Consider the following 22,329-nt stretch of genomic DNA (forward strand, 5'->3'; position numbering starts at 1 on the left):
CTGATGCATATCGTGCAGATACATAAAATCAAGTACCCAGAGAGACTAGATTACACTCTAGGGACACACTAAAACTTTTGTACTCGAGAAAACCTGTGTACCGATTTTTTTTTTTTTTTTTTTTTTTGTTTAAACAACATTTGTTGGCAACGGGAATTTGAAAGAGTACAACGGAACGCTAAAATACTTATTTATATGTGATACCCGCCTTGTGCTTCAGCTTTTTTAAAAATAGAGAAAAGAGCCTTCGATTCACACATATTATTATTACAGAGATGGTAATCTCGGTGGCGTTAAATTTATTCATAGCATCCGCTAATCTTATTATGGAATTTTATACCTCACAAGCACCCCTGGCTCAGGGAATAAAATGTATCTGCTTCACGTTTAATTAAATAACTGTCTCAACTCTTTATTTGTTAATTAACTACCAGAGGTACACTCAAAAAAACTACTTGGTTCAAAAAAATATATCTATGAAATTTGACTCTTGCTTTTGATTATTAGTTCCCAATTTTGAAATATTGTGTCGCTTAAAAAGAGTCAAAAATTCCTACAATGGTTGGTCCTGCAATTCTTTTATTATTTTAGGAGCTACAACGCTTGAAAATTTAATAATTAGATCGTTATTTAGCTCAAAATTCTTCAAATTGTTTCAGAGAGCGCATTGCAGAATATTTATAAACTGCAATATTTTTTTAACGCATCGTTCAATCTTGATCTTCTTGACGGCATTCCATGCAGATTTTAAATTTATGAAATTGTATAGATGGTTTTATGTTGACTGGTTTTTATGTTGACTAGATGGTTTTATGTTGATTGGTTCATAACTTTAACAGTTATTTCAAGAAAACGTAAAAAAATGTTTTCCTGTTTTTTCCAAAATCTCGTTTCCTACCATGAAAACTGTCGAAAGAATAAAATAAATTAAAAAAGTAAACTTACAAAGTGGCTGAAGGTGTGACGGTGCATTAGGATCTGTATCTGAACAGTCGACAGATGCCTGCAACAGAAATTTAGGTGTAAAGCAAGCAATACGTCTGGATTACGAGCGTGTTGATGTATATTTATACGAATTTTAATACAAATCCGTAAAGCACAAGCAATACGGTTTGACAATAAATAAAGATGGAAAAAGAGAGCTATAAAAATAAATCAATAAAATTCCGTTTCGTTTTTTAACCGATAAATATTGCGTTGACGAATATAATACAAAAGAAAGAGCAAGAGAAAACGGAAGGGGCTTAGTAGCGAAAGCAAATCGAATGGTCTGTGCCATAAAAATAGTGGATTTTCGAAATGTCATAGTACGCCTGCGGGAATTCGTGTTTTCGTCGTATCTCGATGATAGTACTAGCGAAAGCTCGTGTATTGAGGCTGCTCATAGAAAGGAACCAGAGAAGAGAAAGAGGAGGAAAAGAGGGTTGAGGTAGGTGGAAGAGGGTGGAAGAGGAACAAAGTGCGTTCCCAATTTTGCTACAAAGCGCTTCAAGCAATTCAAGTGACGGTGGTAGCACACTGCGCGTCGTTTCACCCGTTTCTCGATTGCTATTCCTCCCTCACTCCTCCACTTTCGTCTCATCCAATTCATATAGACGTCGTATTTATATTATACGCTGGCTTGGCGGAATTTCACAGTGAATGTCAATTCAGCGAAACTGGACTCGAGCAAATACAGAACACATAATTATCTAAATTTATGTGCTACGGTTTTTATTTATATTTCGAAGATAAATATTCCGGATGTTCCTATTGCGTTCAAACTATCAAATTAATCCTGTAGCTTTCAGTGATGCAATCTTGTAACTACGATTACTAGAGTTGCTTCTAAATTAATCCTCCAGATACCACAGAGGTAGTTTTGATAACTTTTGTAGCTGCCGCTAAATTAGAACACTTGGTGCTAATTAGTTTCAGTTTTGACGCTACCTATTAGTTTACAATTCTTTTATCCTTGTAACTACAATAGAATCAGGTCGACTGTTTAATTCTATAGCATAAATAGGATTAATGCCCTACTTTCTGGTTTGTAGTTGCAATAAAAGTTGTTTATAGAACTACCGTTGCGAAATAGTAGTTGTGCACCTACAATAGAACTATTTTTATCAATATTACAAATTCCGGTAGTTTTAACCTTACCGCAGTAGAATCAGTCTCCAAACTACAATAGGACTGCTAAAGCAACTACAATCTACATTGCTTCTACAAAAGTAGTCTTCCAATTATCGTCATTAGTGTAGTTGTAGCGAGTAGTTGCTTCATAGGTTCTAATTCTGTAACCTAAGCTACAATTAGTCGTGTAGCTTTAATGTATCCATTTGTAGACGCAACGGTAGTTTGTGAAACTACATCTTCAACATGCACTTTCTAATTTTTAGTTTTTTAACGAGGTAGTTTTGCAACTACAATAAAACTACTTCTATCATTATAATAGACTCATTCATAAAGCTCTGGTAGTTTTAGCCTTTCTCCAATAAAATCACAACTAAAACTACAATATGATCTCTAGGAATTGGGTAGTTGTAAAAGTCAGTAGTTTCTCAAGCCCAACCCAGTAGCTATATTCCACCAAATTATTTCTGCAATCATAGATCACATCTTAATCAGAGGAAATTTTTTGCAAGCTATCAAATTCGTGAGGTCCCAGGAGATAGCCGTCTACTTGAGAAGCGGGTGGAAAGCTAGCAAGAAAGTTAGATCGGGACAGAATCGTACAAGTAAATAACAAGGAGCAGAGACATGGACAGACTACTAGACTGTTACTCGGAGGTGTGCGTCGCCGGGAGGCGGACGAGTAAGACGGGGCCACGGGGTTGTAATTAAAACCGGTCGGTATTTACTCGGGGGTAATGAAGGGGCAAACACACAGTTTGTCTCCGTTAGCTGTATCCACGGTCTGACCTGCCCGACCTACCTACTTTATCCAGCACCTCGATCCCAGCATCCCCATCGCCCACGGTGTATGTACAGTAAATAGCTGACTCCCACGGATACACCAGAGACGTCGAGCTTATACCAAGTACACCTGCTTCCGGCTAACTACCGCCTGACTATCAACTAACATTTCAAACTCATACACGCCACCCATCACCCATCGCCTATCTTGTTTTATCCACTCCGCCGCTCTGCAAATACTCCCTTGTTATAATTGTTGTTGTCTTCCCAAACATTTTTCCCGAACAAAACAACATAATATTGGATCCTTGTTGAAATTTTACTTTTCCACCTCGAATTCAGAAATTTTCAAGAGCCAATTTCGCCATTCGGCCTTGTTCTCTTTCTTCCCTTAGTTTTCGTCTGGCTCGAATCCTTAGTTCTTATATTCCTCGGGTTTTTTTTACTCCTTACTCTTTTTGCTTTGCCGAGCTCGAGTCCGAGGAAAAACTACGGAGCTAAGTCAAGGGGTACTCGGTGACTAGGGATTTATCGTTAAAACTTTTCCGTCTTGAGTAGAGAAAATGTTCGAGTGCCGCGAGCTCTGTGACCTTTTCGAACGTATTTCGTTTGCGTAAATCTCATTTCTAATCTTCAGCCTGTCTTATTTTTATGAGACAAACTTTTCACGATGGGTGATATTCTTTAATTTTTTATAAATCATCACCAAGGCTGTTTGGTAATCAGTTTAGGTTAATGTTGAGAACATTTGCGCTAAAAAAAAGTTTTTTCTTTTCAAAGTATTTGTTATATACTTAGCGGAAAAATTAAGGAAGTAAAAAAATTTCACAATTTTTCAGTGAGGAATTTTTTTATCATTTAAACAAAAATTTTTAGTGATATTAAATGAATGCAAGTTCTCTATAATAATTAACCCAAAACCTTGTTGATAAAAATAGATATTCGTTGTTTCATTTTATGCTTTTAATTGTGAAAAATTTACCTTCGGCTTCGGAGTGCGGTGGAATGTCATTGTTTTATACAGTACTTGAAGTTGGAAGTAGAAATATTTTTCTCCGTCCATCCAGCTGCCACTTGAACCCGGTAAAAAGTTAAAAACAACAATATTTTTCTCAAGAGTACATTCAAACGCAATGTTGTCTGTTAAGAGCGATAAGAATATTGTCGGATAAAGAATCGGTAATAGTTTTGTCCGTAAAAAAGCAATAAAAAAAGACTGACCACTCAAGACAATACACCGTCTGGGTTTATCACGGTTTTTCAACTTCATTTTTCTCCCGAAACTTTTTCTCTAGCTTTCTCCCTTACGCGACATTTGTTACTTTTTTCAGGCGGCATCTAGCGAGCCTTTTTCTGAGCTTACATAATTCTCGGGAATAATTATTTGTTTTTAGCGGGAATTGAATAAATTTGATATGTCTCGGGTTATACAGAATGGTAAGCGAAAACGACAGGGAACAATTGGACGTAAGCCATCGTCTTGAGCGACAGCGCAGATGTGGCAAAAATATTCACAATTACGTGTCCGTTCGCTTGCTCACTCGCTCACTCGACAACCCGTGAATAATAGACGCTTTTCCTTGCCTCTTGCTCGTCGTGTAAATCGTGACAATTCCCTCCTTCTTATTCTTCATCATCATCATCATCATCATCATCATCTTGCTCCTATTATTCTTATTCTTGTTCTTCTTTTTATAAATCTTCTTCATCTTGGACTCCTTCCGTATGATGCCCCGAAATCGCAACTACTCTTGACGTTCCGGGAAATTCGAACCGGCCTATACCGACAAATTGGCACAAGGTTTTTCGACGCCATTTTTCATCTCATTTTTCAATTTTAGCTTACGTTCAACCGAGAACTCGTTTTTTAGAGTATGCGGAAGAATCTAACAAGCCATTAATCTCACTGGGTAATTATCCATCACTTTGTGTCGATTCGGTTCTTGGTAGAATTTATAGAAATCACTAAATATAGGACGTGCTTACTATTAACACACTGAAAAGAAAAAGAAGGTTTTCTTCCCAGAATACAAAGTATTAAAAGTATTTTTACAGAAAAAATGCATATTGTTACTACAAGGAAACTAATATAATCCTTATATAAATACTAACTTTAATACCTAAAATATTTCTCCAACATTATTTGCTGGAAAAACTTTTTTAAAATAAATAATTACCATGAACTGTAACGAAAGTAACGATAACTATTGTTTGAAGTTAAAACTGGTCAAAAACCGCTTGAAAAAAAATTTATAAATCAATACAAAGTATTGTTGAGCCAGTATTTTTATCATAAGGAAACTGGAATAATCTGCACAGAAATACCAATTTTAAGCCCAAAATTTCTCCAACAGCAAGCCGAAAAAATTTAATTATAACTGAAAAAAAACAATATTAAGCTATAATTGTCAATACACAACTTTCTTTGAGGTAGATGAAGAGATTAAAGAATAAATTGAGTTAAAAAATTTATTTTTTCAAAAGTTATCGTGTTTGTCCCTTGATAAATATTCAAAAATATACAGCATAAACCATGAAAACCATTTTTTTTATGCACTAAGCAAATAGTATTTTCTCTTCGAGAATACAAGGTATTGAGCGACAATTTTTACAGAAAAAATATGTATTCTTATTGTAAGAAAACTGGAATAATATTAACAGAAATACCAAATTTTATACCCACGAAAAATACTCCATGTTATTAATACTACACCAAAAGTAATAATCAAGACATAATTTTCCTCATTTTTAACTTTTGTTAGTGATTGTTATCTAAAGAGCACACAGTAAAAAATTTTTCGTTAAATTTAACACAAAAATTTGTGTTGATGATTTTTTTTACACAATTTGTGTTGAATCAACACTCTATTGTGTTGAATCAACATACTAAAATGTTAAATTCTACACACTAAAATGTTAAATTCTACACAAACATTTTTACACTTTACACAATGACGAAAATTTTTTTACTGTGCAGTTTTTTGTTTACCAATTGTTAAACATTAAACAAAATGTGTCTCTACACAGTTATCAAAGCGTTGGTTAATATTTATCAATTGATATCTGGAATTGTTTTAAGTTAATTGATAAAAAAATAAAATAAAGAATGTATCAATTGTCGTCATGTTAAGATTCCTTTATTTTAATTAAGGTATTTTGGTGAGAGTGAAAGCAAAGTTTTAGTAGAGTAAAAATAGGTATTGCTGTAGAGAACTAAACTTTAGTATTTTTCCCAGAAAAATACCACTTCTTTTACTAGGAAAAAAAATACTTTTTTTCATTGTGATAGCTCATCGAAATTCTTCCAGTGTTCGCCTCTTTTTTTCTGTCACCCTCCAGTTGGGAGAGGAAGACATCAACAACTTTAACCGACACACGTAAATTATCTCAGGCTCTGAATAATAACCCAGTATTTGAATTTTGGATTTAGAGTTAAGAGTTGTTTTTTATGGATTATAATTTAAGATTTTAGAGTCCTGAAAATCATTGATCTACTATTAACAAAATAAATGGTAATGTCCCTATTTTTTACGAGAATTTAAATTGTTTTCCGTTTCGCTCTTGCCATTTCTATAGCACTAAGATGAGGATAAATTAACATGAAAATCTTTAAAGCAGTCTAGAAATTACAAACACGATAAATAAGTTTCTAACCTTCTATCTCTTGCTAAAACCGGTGTTTTCGCTGCATGCCAACAACCAATTCGAGTAATGCAAAAAATAGTGCCTACGTAAATAAAAGCAGGTATGGATGCAGAAAAATCTGGAGAGGTGAATCAAACTCCCATTTAAAACCCAGATGCTGGAACTTTCGGACGTGGGGAGATTGCTAACGCGGAGTTTATAAAATATTTAGTCTGAGAAAACTTTCGGATTAATTTAATAGAGTTTGTTTTTGATATTCAATTGAAAAAAAATTCGAAGCGGTTCTCCAGCTTCGTCGCAATGTCGATTAATGATAATTAAAATTATAATGCGTTATTATGAATGTTCGAGGTTGAATTCGAGGGAAAATATCACAATGATAGAAGGATTTAGTACCGAGTACTAAACTAATTTAGTAACAAAATTTTTATTCATTTATTTGAGAGAAACAAATATTTTGTGCCCATAAATATTATTTGTTACAATTTAATAAATAATTTCTTTATATGAACAAAGCCTTATTACATGGAAATAAATATTTATTTCCACCAAATAATATTTAGTAACAGGTACTAAATATTTATTTGGTAAGTATTGTCGATAGATGGCCATGCTTCAATTCCAATGTTTATGTAATACATAACCTATTCACTGACTTAGATTAGTTTATTCAGCTCGATTTTAGGAGATTTATCAAACCTTTGAAAACACACATACTCCCAATAAATGACTTCTATTTATGTCTTTTCTCAGTGGAGTTTAGTTTACATTTTTCAATTTGTCTATTATTGATATGTTAAAAACTTGCTTAATTTTAAATTCTATAAATGTCTCAAACAAAAAAATATAATTTAATGAAATTTTTTTCTTTATAATACATTATACTTTTACTTAAAATTATTTATTTTAATTTATTTTAAGTTAAAAAATTAGGTTACACGCTGAAATTAGTTAAAAAATTAATTTCTTTGATATTAATGAACAATTTATTAAGTATCAATAAGTAATTTGTTAAATTATACTAAATATTTATTTGGTAGAACTAAATAAGCTTTTATAAATCGACGTTCTAATTAGCAAATTGTCTAACTTCATTTTAGAAAATCTTTTATTTGTACAAAAAAAAACTATTAGTTCAAAATTTATTATTACTTTAAAAAACCATTTAATATTATTAATATCTAATAGAGATATAATACTTAGGTTTGAATCATTCAAATAATTTATAATTGGATTATTACTACATCAAAATGTAAAAAAATTACCCTTTAAAAAAATAAGAAGTTAGACAAATTGCTAATTAGACCGTCGAAATGATTTAGTACCTATTACTAAATATTTGGTACACAGACAGAAAAATTTTTTGACTGGAGAACAATATTCTTGGCTCAAGAAAATTTTCGGGTGTCTGAAGGAAGACCGAAGTTGTGTTGATCGAAATAAAAATTTTTCTTGAAATTTTATTCTTGGTGGAAATAATTTTTTCTTCATTCAAATTGTTATAAATACTTGATACGATAAATTTTTATATTTGATCAAGATTTTTAGATACTTTAGAGAAGCAGCACCACCTACTTCAACGGAGAAAAAAATTTTCTCACCTTGAGAAAATTTTTCTCTTGAATATTTGATACCCATTTTATATTATTTTAGCGTGGAATTATACATATTGAATGACAAAAAAATGATTCAACATAATTTGATTTTCCCATTTGACATGTTAATCAATAAAAATATCAATGAAAATTTACTTCTATCTTTATATTTATTTTTTTGTAGCAAGAGAAATTTTCTCAAGACAAGAAAATTTACTCTATCAAGAACTAAATTTTTTGGAGCAAGAGGCTGAATTGTCTCAAAACAACAAGATTTTCTTGACTTAGATAAATTTTCTTGGATCAAGATACATATTACTTAAAGCAAGAGAATTAAAGTTGTTGGAATAAGTGAAATTTCTTGTGTCAAAAAAAAATTTTTTTTCGCTCAAGAAAATAATTAGGAAAAAAAATATTTTCTTGGTTCAAATGAACCTTTTTTTCTGAGTATTATTGATATTTTAAAAACTTGTTTAATTTTTAATTGTTTTCCTTACAATACCTTATATTTTTACTTAAAATTATTTATTTTAATTATTTTAAGTTAAAAAGTTAGGTTACACGCTAAATTAGTTAAATTAGTAAAATTAGTTAAAAAATTAATTTCTTTGATACTAAAGAACAATTTATTAAGTATCAATAAATGATTTGTTAAATACTACTAAATATTTATTTGATGGAAGTAAATGAGCTTTAATAAATGATTTAGTACCTATTACTAAATATTTTGTAATGAAGAGTTTGTTACTAAATCATTTAGTATCTGTTACTAAATTTTATCAAATAGAACTAAATCCTTCTATTAGTGTACGCAGAAAAAAATTTTGTTAAGATAATCTAAGATATGTTGTGGTAACAAATAAATTTGTTAAGATAGAGATAACAAATTATAAGTTAAAATAACAAAATTTAGGTTATAACAAGATATTGATGTGTTACAACAACAAAACAGTTTCATTACTATAGCAAAATCTTTAAGTTGATTCGACAAAATACTTTAGTTAGTACACGGAGAAAAATTAATTTTTCTGCCCTCCAGGCGGAAAGTGGCAACTTTCGGCCCGCTGCGCTAAACGAAATTGCCGCTTTCCGCCTCTGTCGGACAGAAAAATAGTATACAAACCTATGGCAGGAAAATAATAAATATCTCAGATCACATATATGTCGACCTCGGCTTCGCCTCGGGCAACATATATGTGTTCTGAGACATTTCTCATTTTCTTGCCACAGGTGTGTAATAAACTAATATTACCGACTATACAAAAATAGTAACTCCTACTATCTAAAATGGTAATAAAATAAATTAGTAACAAAATAATAGATGGTATCATTGACGATTGTAATAGTTACTATTAATAATGGTAACGATTACTATTGAAAATAATAATTGTAATTATTATAAATTACAACTGTTACAATCAAAGATGGTAACTGTAACCATCTCAGATTGTAAAAATTCTGAAAGAAAAAATAATATAAATTTATTTAATTAAATCGTTTATTTACATCCATATTTTAGCTAATGTACATTTTTTTCTTTGAAATATTAAAATATTTTAAATTCCTTTCAAAATTTTTTTTTGAAAATTTGATTTTTTTTTTGAAAGTTTAATTTGAATTTTATTGAAAATTTTGATTTTTTTGGAAATTTCAAATTCTTTTTGAAAAATTTGGCGTTGAAACTTGTTTTAGACAAATAAAAATTTATAAATATAATTTCAATCCGAATTTAATCCCGATTTTTTGTACACTACACTGCACTACAGCTGCTTTTAGTTTATTCAGAAATGCATCTACGGTAACGCAGATTCTTAATTTTTTAAATATTTTTTACTAGCTTAAATAGTAGTTATTATTATTACTGATGGTAACTGCAACCATCAGGTTATATTAGGAATTACGATTTTAATAATAGTAGTAACTAATTAAAATAATAACAGTTATTATTACTGATTACCATAATAGTAGTAGTTACCATCAGGATGGTAAATACGACAATTCAGATCGTTTATTTAACTATTTAAATAATATTTACTACTATCGAATTCAGTTAATAAATTTTAACATAACTAGATAATATAAACTCTACTATAAAATTTTCTCCGTGTATAGCAAATTTTTTTGTTGAAACAGCAAAATTATTCTATTAAAATAACAAAGAGAATTTGTTGAAGTAACAAAGACGATTTGTTAAAGTAATAAAAAGAATACATAATTTAAAAATATGCTATAATGAGCTATAGCTGATTTGGAAAATATTTTAGCAACAAATTAGTTTTGTTATTGCAACAAAATCATTTTGTAACAGCAACAAAGTGATTTTGTGACAGTAACAAAATGATTTCGTTAGGACAACAAATTGATTTTGTAAATTAGCAAATTGGTTTGTTAGTACAGCTTGAAACATCTTGTTAATGCAACTAATAGATTTGTTACTGTAACTACACTCATTTATCACCAGAACAAATTTTTTAGTTATCCCGTCTTTTGTTATTCGAACAAAATCGTTTTATGCGTGTGCAGAGATACGGAAAAATCGTAAGAAACCTTTTTTGTAGAGATGATTTCCTACAAATTTTGTTAGAACTTTTTTTTGTATCTCTAAAAGCTTCTTCGCGATGTAACATTACACGGAAAAAAGTAAACTGTAATAAATAAGAGTCGATTTATAATAAGTAATGATCAACTGCTAAAAATTACCATTTCAAACAGTAAAATCGTGATTTTACTATTCACTTTATAATATTTACCATTTAAACGTTACAATTTACTCTTAACATGGAAGAAAATACTATTTCAAACAATAATATTCGCTATGTAAATGTCTAAAATGTTAAAGTATAATAATTAAGTATTCAGACTTTGATATTTATCATTTCGTACCTAAAAAATGATTTTATGATATGTAAAAAGTATAAAATAAAGTTAGTAAATTTCTAATACAAGCAACGTCAATAATTTACAAAGTAAAATGATAAATTTTAAACGCAACGCTAAAAATCAAACTGTAATTTTTGACTTGCTTGGACTAGTAAAATGTATATTTTAAAAGTATAATTTTTACTGTTTCAAATGTTAAATTCTCCCAGAGTGAGACCCCCTTCTCTTTCATCTGAGCTCCCCTTCTCCTCATAATATGGACTATATATTGAAATGGCAATTTTTACTGTTTGAAACTGTAATTTTTTAAGATGAAAGAGTCGTTATTTACTATAGTGACAGCTACTAATCACTTATTTTGGATATTAAATTATAAATTGTGGCTTTTATACTTTCTACATTAATGTAATATCAAAAATAAAAAGAGTATACGCCAAAAACGTAGGCCATCAGGTAGTATTTAAGTCTAGCTGTAAGATACGATATCTGGAGTGTATGAGTGCAAGAGAGAAAGAATGAGAACGAGAGTATGTACTAAGGTACGTAGGTATGATTTTTGAGAGATGTCAGAGTAAGTACGAGGAGTGGGAAAAGGGGATGAGTGCTGAGGGTCAGTTGACCTGTGTGTGAAAGTTAGTTCTATACGAGCATTTGACAGACATGCCATTTTTCTTGTAAGACATTGTTCTAAATAAACTTACAATCATTTTAGATTCGACTAGTCATCACTTCTAGAAATAAGAACCTTATCCCTAGTTATCCATCTACAGGGGATATCACATTAAGTTCTGTAATATTTATATTTTTGCCACCCCGATGTCCGCTTTACTGTTTGAAACTATAAAAATTAACCGGAATCCGAGTGAATATTACAGTTTACTTTTTTCCGTGTAAAAATTACCTTTTTACACAACCGCGGATAATAACCACAACAACCCAAAAACATCAGCAATATTAACGAGTTTTGCGTTAAATTCGGTAGAGTTTTTCGAGCCGGGATTAAACTTCGGTCCCCAACGTAAACCGAAGATAGAGGTAAGGTGTCCGTTGGGGCGGTTTGTATCTGGTTTGGGTATAAATGCACCTGGTTGCTGGTTGCCGAATTAAAAAGTTTGGCCTGATAAATTATTAGCATGGTGCCGTGGAAATTTGTCGCAGAAACAGCAACATTAATGCCTGCGCTAGTGACTAAACTGTCGTTTCTCCAGCAGGCAAGCTGTCTGTCCAGCTGTCTGTTGCCTGCCGCGCTTGGCAGTTACCGACCGCTACTACTTATACGTGTCTGACACCCTGCTTAGTTGTACCACTAACAATGCCGAGGTGCTTATTGGATATATAAATACAAATATTTATCTTCCGTTTATTAAACGCGCTCCTTTTTAATTAATTACACTCAGTTAGCTTCTTCTTACAGATCCCACCATTGTCGCAATCAATTAATGGAACAGAATTCAAGTTTTGCGTGATTAAACTTTTATATTTCAGTTCCAAGTTTCCATTTAATAATTCAAGATTTTTTTTATCAGGCAGTGAACATCACAAATTTCCAAATTTTGGCTAAAATATCCCAGATACGAAAAAAATATCTCAGTATTTTTTTTAGAGCTTAAAATTTCCTATAAAATAGTACTCGTAAGTTTTTTTTTTTTTTTTTTTTTTTGTATTTTTGATCTCTAAGCCAGAATTTTGGTTCTAAGTTCCCAAATAAAAAATCAAATTATTTTACTAGGCTGTGAGTATTATAAAAATCAAAATTCTGACTCAGAGATCAAAAATATAGCTAGATTTCTTGTTTGAATATTGTCAAAAACACTATTTAAAAAATAAGCATTGTAATATATAAAAGTTATTTGACGATAATGTTAAAAAGTATTTTTTTTTAATTTTCCCTACTACAAAATAAATTGAAAAAAGTATCAAAAGGCGACGAATAATAGCTCAAATTGAAGATAATTATGTGAATTTTAAAATAAACTTGATAGATTTAAGCTATTTTTTACGGCTTAAAAATTATTTGAAGGAAAAAGGCTGAAATATGTTCATTAAAAAATTTTTGAAAATTTTTAAATTCAAGGAATTAATTAAAAAAATCATCAAAACTAGACAAATTATAGTTTAAATTGAAGGTAATTAAATGAAGTTTAAGATAAATTTGATAGATTTTATCGATCTTTTACATCTGGAAAATTATTTTCACAAAATATACAAAATTCAAAATTTTTTGAAAAGGAAAAAAATTTTCAAACACCCACAACTCGTAAACTAACCGGCCGATTTTGCTCATATTCAAATTTGATCTTGGTATTGATCCACAGAATGAGCCCACAAAATTTCATAAAGATCGGTTGAAAACTGTGAGCGCAATTCTGCTGACATGGCGCGTTATAACACATATTTATAGATGAACTTTTGAACCAATGCCATTTTTCGACATTACTGGATGAAATGAAACATATTATGACAAAATTTTCTTAAAATTCACGACATGAAACCGGCTACAATAGATAGATTTCTAAAGAAATCTACCTAAAAACTATATCAGTAGTTTTTTGTAGAACTTGAAGAGTCTAGATGTTTATTTCGAATTTTTAATATTGTACCCAGAATTAGACTTTTTGAACGGACAAAGAATTTAATTAAAACCACAGATTTTCCATAAATTCACGGCTTTCTTTGAACTATCTATCACAAAATGCATGCTTGAGGCTCATAATATCCAGAATATCCAAAGTTCCGGCTATATTTTACTATATTTTCCCTTTGCAAATGAAATATTGTAAACAGACATGAATAAATATAAAACATTTGAAAGCAAACCCTGTGGGCATTATCCATCGACATGGATAGGTAATAATATCTCTTGGCATAAAATCTGCAGTGGAACATGAACCACGTATAGATCGTTAGCAATGTCGCGGCATGGACACGATTGTTATAGGTAAACGCGTTTGGTTTACGCGCTCATCGAATGCATAATATCACCGGAACCGAGAGGAACATCCATCCTATCCCGGTGATGCTGAACCACGACATGCCGTATATATAACTGGTAAATACTGAACATCTACATCTACTGGTTTCGATGGCTGAATAACGTAACGCATCGATGTATACTCAATGTCACTTGTACGGTTGAACGATAGGCTACCTCATGTATGAATCTGCTACCTCATGTATGAATCCTGAAGTTTATTCATATTTAAACTCCGCTTATTATACTGACAAAAAAAGTATTTTTCCCCATAGAATACAAAGTTAGAGCAAGTATTCTTACAGAAAAAATACATATTTTTACTGTAACGAAACTGGTATAGTACCTACAAAAATTCCATCTTTAATGTCCAAAAAATTTCTCTAAACAGCCGAAAAAAATTAATTCCAATTAAACAGAACAATATTGAGCTGCAATTTTTAATATGCAACTTTCTTTGAGGTAGATGAGGAGATTAAAAAATAAATTGAGTTAAAAAATATATTTTTTCAAAAGTTATCGTGTTTGTCTCTTGATAAATACCCAAAAATACACGGAAAAAAGCTAAATTACATGATAAATAGTAACAAACGTCGCTTCATATAAAAAACTAGAAAAATTGCAGTTTGAAATAACATTTTTATAAATTCAAACATTGAATGTTATTTTTCAGAGCTTTCAACGTAATATTTACATTTTACAATGTAATTCTTACAAAATCTGTAATAATTACAATCTGAAACTGTAATTTTTCCAGTTTTTTATATGAAGCGCTATGTTACATTGTATAATGTAATTTTTCTCTTTTTCTTTTTCCCGTGTACACTGCAAAAAATCCGAAGTGAATCGGGAGTGAATTTCACTCCCATCACTCGGAGTTCCGGAGTGAAGTAATTAATCACTACGCGTAGGGAGTGAATCCGGAGTTTTTATTTGCGGAGTGATTTCGAATTTCACTCCAAAAAACATCCGCATTCGGAGTTTTTAAAATAAATAAAATAAGGATGAATTTTCGTTCTACAAAAAAAATCTCAAAATTAATCTTTATATATATATTTTCTTCTGTGCGTGTGTTTGTCACTGAACTCTTCCTAAACGGCTGGACCGATTTTAATGAAATTTTTTGTCTGTCTTCCGGTGGATTCTAGAATGGTTTAGATTCACAATTTAGTCCACGAGAAAATGTTTATTTAATAGATTTTTTATTTATAAATTTCTGTTGATCTTGACTACCCACATACACTTCATATATTTTATAAATATCATATATATAAGATATATAAAAAAATTCATGTGGGTATTCAAATGAAAGGTCTCGATGAGTAAAAAATCATAATGGACTTATTTTTATGAAAATGTTAATAATTAACGAATGATAATGTATTTTGTTAACTAATGATGTTTTTAACGATATAAGCTCATTCCGATGTTACACTCATCAAGAGCTTTCATTTGAGTACCCACATGCATTTGTGATATATATTCTTCATATATACATATATATGATATATATAAATATATAAAATATATGAAAAATTGATGTGGGTACTCAAATGAAAGGTCTTGATGAGTGTAACATCGGGATGAGCTTATATCTTTAAAAATATCATTAGTTGACAAGATACAATGTCATTTCTTAATTAATGAAGTTTTGAAAGATATAAGCTCATCCCGATGTTACACTCATCGAGTTCTTTCATTTGAGTACCCACATAACATTTTTTATATATTTTATATATATGTTATTTGTGAAATATATAAATATATAAAATATATCAAAAATGCATGTGGGTACTCAAATGAAAGCTCTTGATGAGTATAAAATCAGAATGGGCTTATATTTACGAAAATGTTAATTATTGAAAAATGCCCGTTGCATATTGTTAACTAATGATGTTTTTAACTATACAAGCTCATTTCTAAAATTTCTAAATTTAAGACGTGTGTACATGACGACATCTGTCGGGTCCGCTAGTATATATATATTCATAAATATAGGTATACAAATACATGGAGTGATCATATACTGGTACATGATCATCTATTGGGGCTTTTACCTTAATGATCATTAGAAATAAATTTATCAAAAGTAAAAAAACTAAAATAGAGAGTGATTGTTCGAAGATATATTTGTGTCAATTATCTTGATATTAGGTTTACTTTATATTAATTTAAGTATTTTGATAAGAGTGAAAATAGGTATTGCTTTAAGGATTAAAACTTAGATATTTTTCCTACAAAAATACAATTTTTTTACTGAAGAAAAAAAATTTATAAAGAAGAATACTTATTTTTCAGTGTACATAAATAATTGTTTTTTCCTGTTAACGCAAAACACGCGATCCTGGTGGTTTGAAAAACAATTTTTTTTTTAAAGACTAGACGGTTAACTTTTTCCAACTTTGAGGAATCGAGTCGGAAATTGACTCGAGAAAAATATCATCGAGGTTAAGAAAACTCGATAACATTTTTATTATTTTTCTTTTCTTCCCGTTAGCGTTCTGTTCCACTGTCTGCCGCAGCTCTCTCGCTTCCGGCCAGGAAATTGATTTATACCTGGCATACTGCGATTTGTATTTTAAAAGTATCGCTAAAATGTATACGCGTTATTCTGGACACGTTTTTTTTCATTTTTACTCCTAAATTAAAAACCTCACAATGTGAATTCAACTGTTGTTATTACTATTATTATTATTAATTGTTGAGCCCTGTCCCTTTTTTATTAACACGATTACGTTATGTGACGTCAGCAATTCCACGTATCACATATTCTGAAATCAATTGGAAAGCTTGTAACGTGCTGGAAAGAGAATTGTGCCAATATAACATGAGTTAGAGCACTAGTCCTGTATATCAATTCAACTCTGATCTACACATTTGGTTAAGCGACACAGATGTATTTTCTCTCCAACAGACTCGTCGTATCCATTTATCCGTCAGTCTGTCACTTTTTCGAAAACTCGCTTTGAATTCTTATAGGTAATTATAATTGAAATTCTGGTTAAAATATCAAAAATACAAAAAAAAAGTGTCTTAGTCATTTTTTGTAGAGCTTAAAATTTTCTATAAAATAATATTGAGATGTTTTATTCGAAGTTTTGATTTTTTGGCCTCAATATTATTTTAAATTCCTATGAAAAATTTTAAACTTTCTTTTGAAAGGCTGTGAGCATTACAAAAATTAAAATTTGGGGTCAAATATCAAAGATACAAAGTATCTCAGTACTTTTTTGTAGAAAATTTTGTGCACTGATGAAAGGATTCAGTACGGAGTACTAAACTGATTTAGTAACAAAATTATTATTAATTTATTTGGGCGAGAAAAAAATAATTTGTACCTATCAATTTATTTGTTACAGTTTAATAAATAATTTCTTTATATGAACAAAGCCTTATTACACGGAAATCAATATTTATTTCCACCAAATAATATTTAGTAACAGATACTAAATATTTATTTGGTAAATATTGTCGGTAGATGGCTATGCTTTAATTCCAATGTTCATGTGATCCATAACCTATTCACTGACTTAATTTTATTAAGCTTGATTTTGGGAGATTTATCAAACCTTTGAAAACACACATACTCCCAATCAATGACTTCTATTTATGTCTTTTTAACTTCCCGCTAAAAAAAATTGAAAATTTTTTGAAATTCGGGAAGTTATTGGTTTTACCCCGTTTTTCGAAAATCGAGTTTTCATCAGATCTCGACGTTTTAAGGTCACAGGAAGCGTCCCTGACTATTCCCGCGATGGTGTGTGTGCGGCTGTGTGTGTGTGTGTGTGTGTGTGTGTGTGTGTGTGTGTGTGTGTGTGTGTGTGTGTGTGTGTGTGTGTGTGTGTGTGTGTGTGTGTGTGTGTGTGTGTGTGTGTGTGTGTGTGTGTGTGTGTGTGTGTGAACCTCTTATAACTTTTGAACGGCTCGGCCGATCGGATCGAAATAGGTGGCGATCTATAGAGTATCATTGCCATTAGCGGGAAGTTGCAGGGATGGCCTTTAGGGTCAACCGTTTTCCAGATTTTTTCAGTGGAGTTTAGTTTACATTTTTCAATTAGTCTATTATTGATATATTAAAAACTTGTTTAATTTTTAATTTTATAAATGTCTCAAACAAAAAAATATAATTTAATGAGATTCTTTTCTTTATAATACCTTATATTTTTACTTAAAATTATTTATTTTAATTATTCTGATTAATTTTAAGCTAAAAAAGTAGGTTACACGCTTAAATTAGTTAAAAAATTAATTTCTTTGATACCAATAAACGATTTATTGAGTACCAATAAATAATTTGTTAAATACTACTAAATATTTATTTGGTGGAACTAAATGGGCTTTTATAAATGATTTAGTACCTATTACTAAATATTTGGTAATGAAAGGTTTGTTACTAAATGATTTAGTATCTGTTATTCAATCTTATTAAATATGCTCTAAAATAAAGTACTAAGATATTTTTTTCATATCTATGATATTTCAACTAGAGTTTTGATTTTATTAATTCAATAACCTTAAAAAAAAATTTAAGTTCAAAAATGTAAACTTGGAACTAAAATTCTGGCTAAAATATAAAAAAAAATCTCACCCTGAAAAAAAAGTAAGTCCTATCGTAATACGTTTAAGTGTATGGCTTATACCCATGTTAAATGCGCCATCTGTATAAGTCATATGCTTAAACGTATTGCGATAGGACAAACTTTTTTTTCAATGCAACACTTTTTTGTAGGGAATTTTGAACTCAATAAAAAAAGTACTGAGATATTTTTTTCATAGCTATGATATTTCAGCCAAATTTTTTAATTTTTGTAGTAATCACAGATAAGTTTCAAAAAAATTGAATAAATGCCTTTTTATATAACTAAAAAAATTTTTATGATGACAACAAAGTAAAATTTTATTTACAACATAAATGAAACCCTAATGTTTAACTCTGTAAATAGAGCGTGAAAAATTCTGGTACGCGTTATAATTATATCTCAAGTAAATTAGAAAAAAAAAACACAATGCTAGACATTAAATAATGTTGAAGAACAAAACAAACATACAACTTTTAATAGATAGAATTGTACAATAAGATTTAGATGTGTGAGAGAGCAGAAAGTAAACTCTTAGCAGAATTGGCTGAGCTCCAAACCTCAAATTCGTTTTACCTTTTTCTACGGTAACTATATGTATTCATTCTTACTCAACTTTTTGGATACATATTCCTCGACTACCAATTATGGTACACTGATAGATTAATATCTATCAGTGTAAAAAAATCGGATGTTTATCAACAAAATATAAATTTTTTAATTAACGTAACTCGAAATTGTTGAACCGGTAGATAAACAGCCCGGAGAAGTTTGCGTTATTGAAAAGCACCAGGATTCCGCCTGGGGGTAATCCACCGTTTGTAACGCCGTTAGTGATAACGGAATCAGATCTTTCAACCAAATATTACAAGCTTCGGTCAATCCGTCAGATTCTAAAAGGTCGCTCCGCTAATTACGAATTACTAATTAGGAATTAGGAATTGTGGAAGCAGAATTAGAGATTTTGGCTCCCGGCTGTTTAATATTAATAAAATGCAAGAATATGCTAGATTTTAAGATATAAAATAAGTTATCTAAGGCATACATTATTTTAAAATGCCATAAAACAGGCCCGGAGTACGTGTAAACAGAAAAAGAGGTGTACATAGAGTTGTACGGTGCTTTATATGCAACAAGATGGTAAAAACGTGTATGGAGATACATAAATTAAATGTTTACATATAATTTTCAGAATAAATACAGATTGTGCTATAAATTTATCATTTTTAGTAGTTATGTTTATGTTTATGTTTATACAGGAATGCCTACAAATAGAGTTTGTGCAATATTTGATGGGTTGTACATCGAATTAATGGGAAATGGGCTTCAGACCAACATTGTGCGTCAATACCTGATTTCCATTAGCGTACACTGAAAAAAAAGTATTTTTCTTCCTAAATATTTTTTTCCTGTAAAAAAAAAGGTATTCTTGTGGGAAAAATACTGAAGTTCAATTCCCACAGCAATACCTATTTTAACTCTACCAAAACTTTACTTTCACTCATACTAAAATACATACACTAAAAAAAAAAAAATTCTTGAATGAAGGGTAAATTTTCTTGGCTCAAGAAAATATGAAGGAAGATTGAAAATGTCATGAATGAAGTCAAAGTTTCTTGAGCCAAGATAATTTCTTCTTGCTCCGAAATAACTTTTGTCTTCTTTAAAATTTTCTTGGTGCAAGAAGTTTTTTTTTTTCTGTGTAAATTAAAATATAGTAAACTTAATCTCACGACAATTTACACAAATATATCTTCGAAAAATCACCCTCTATTTTATTTTTTTATCTATTGACTTAAAACAATTCCAAATATTAATTGATAAAAATTAACCAACTCTTAAATAACTTTGTACAGACAAATTTTGTTTAACATTTAACAATTTGTAAACAAAAAGCTGCTCGTTAGATAACAATTATCAATAGAACGTAAAATAAGGAAAATTATGGGTTGACTATTACTTTTGGTGTAGTTTTAATAGCATGGAGTATAAAACACACATCTTTCAAAATACCAAATTTTACTATATCCTACTTCGAGAATTCCTACATTGTAACAGTGATCAAGCTTTGGGAAGAATTACCAAGTAATAGGGTAGAAGTACCGTTTGTGGCCACTGTACCGTTTATGGTCATTTATTGTTCGAATAAACGATAGAAATTAATTTATATTAATAAACCATTACAAACTCAATTTGTTTTAATATAAATTTTTTAAAACTCAACAAAAATATGGTTGTAATATTATAATTTTTTATAAATTAATTCAAATGTTAACTGGCCAAAAACGGTGCTAAGGTGACCAAAAACGATACTTCTACCCTATTGTGAATTCTAGTAGTTAAGAAGTCTTCAAAAGTAAGTTTGATTATTTCTTAAATTTATATAATTAGTTTGGACTTTCATTCTGCTCAAGGTTGAGCCTCTTTATTACTGTCTTAATATTATTAGTTGAATCAGAACGAATCAAATCCAATCGAATCAAGTCAGCTCTATCACATTGTATTCCTTTGTTTATATTTTTACTTTTTTACGTTATCTTTTATTACTTTATTGCATCTTAAATATTTACCGTATCATTGAAAGCAATAATCTACTTCTATGATCATATTATGTACTCACCTTTATAACCTTATATATTTATCCGTATGTAATCAATCTGTAATTGAAATTGCTATTTGGCCTGTGCCTTGACATGAAATAAACAAAATCTAAATGTAAGATTACTCGCTTAATACTATTTAATGTGGAAGGACAAATACTATCTACTCAGTACATGAAATAAATAATTTTAATGGCTCATGGTGTGGATTTTTTAAATTTTTATGGAGGGATAAACACGATAACTTTTGAAAAAATAAATTTTTCAACTCAATTTATTTTTTAATCTCCTATCTACCTTAAAGGAAGTTGCGTATTGAAAATTATAGCTCAATATTGTTCTGTTTAATTGGAATTAATTTTTTTCGGCTGGCTGTTGGAGAAATTTTTGCTAATTTATAATACGAAATTACTATTATTTTTCTTCTAACCTCTAATTTTTCATTAATGTATTATTTTTTTTTTTTAATTATAGTAATAAAAATAGAAAAATTATTTTTTTTTGTCAACGAAAAGGTACCAGACCTAGAAACTGCCATTCGGAGCAAAACCAGAAAGAGATGAAAGACGGAAGAGATGTAAAGGTAAAATCCGGAGGAAAGTGAATCCTTTCCAAGACTCTTCTTCTTCTTTCTTATCATCTCCTTTTTCTTGGCGCAGGTTCTACGCCGACTAACACGCTCACAAGGATTACGGAAGTTTCTTCGCCGGCATCAGCTGAGTAAAGGCTTAAAGTCTCTTCTCTCCTTGTACAAACTCACCCCGTGTCAACTCGGCGTAGGAAGTTATTATATAAAGAAACTTAGGTATGAATTTTTTAGCAGCAACAATAACATTATTTTTAATTTTATTGGCGATTCCAATCATCGATAATGCGATCGCGACCGGTATTAAATTCTGGGGCACGTGTGTAAGATTTCGTATGCCAACTGCATGATGGGAAACATAAACCTCATACGGAATTAACCATAATGGACAAACTGCACCCGAGATGTCAACATGCACTCATCGTGTTCCTGCATAATTTATAATGCGCGGATATATTCGCCTCTGATGACGAATTGAGGTGACTGCTGCATATTTACGGATTAAATGAGAGGGGATTTGGAGCATCGCATGAGGCTACACCGAATATGCTGTATATAGTAGGTTAGATTTGTTAGGTAT

The 22,329-nt window shown here is 30.4% G+C and overlaps 1 protein-coding gene and 1 long non-coding RNA gene across 4 annotated transcripts in view; one reads left to right on the forward strand and one right to left on the reverse strand.

Annotated features, from left to right (window-relative positions):
• LOC123267676 overlaps positions 1-22,135 on the forward strand; it is a 51,547-nt gene extending 29,412 nt beyond the window's left edge. Inside the window, exons 2-3 of the long non-coding RNA XR_006510098.1 lie at positions 21,679-21,746; positions 21,823-22,135. This is a non-coding gene — a long non-coding RNA (uncharacterized LOC123267676). The remainder of the gene's footprint in view (positions 1-21,678; positions 21,747-21,822) is intronic.
• Positions 1-22,329, reverse strand: part of LOC123267636 — a 302,887-nt gene that overhangs the window by 277,332 nt on the left and 3,226 nt on the right. For all 3 annotated transcript variants that reach the window (XM_044732362.1, XM_044732361.1, XM_044732365.1), the window contains exon 2: positions 946-1,003. The gene's annotated coding sequence lies outside the window, so the exon portion shown is untranslated. The remainder of the gene's footprint in view (positions 1-945; positions 1,004-22,329) is intronic.

This window comes from Cotesia glomerata, linkage group LG6, assembly GCF_020080835.1.
Source record: "Cotesia glomerata isolate CgM1 linkage group LG6, MPM_Cglom_v2.3, whole genome shotgun sequence".
NCBI classification, from domain to species: domain Eukaryota; kingdom Metazoa; phylum Arthropoda; class Insecta; order Hymenoptera; family Braconidae; genus Cotesia; species Cotesia glomerata.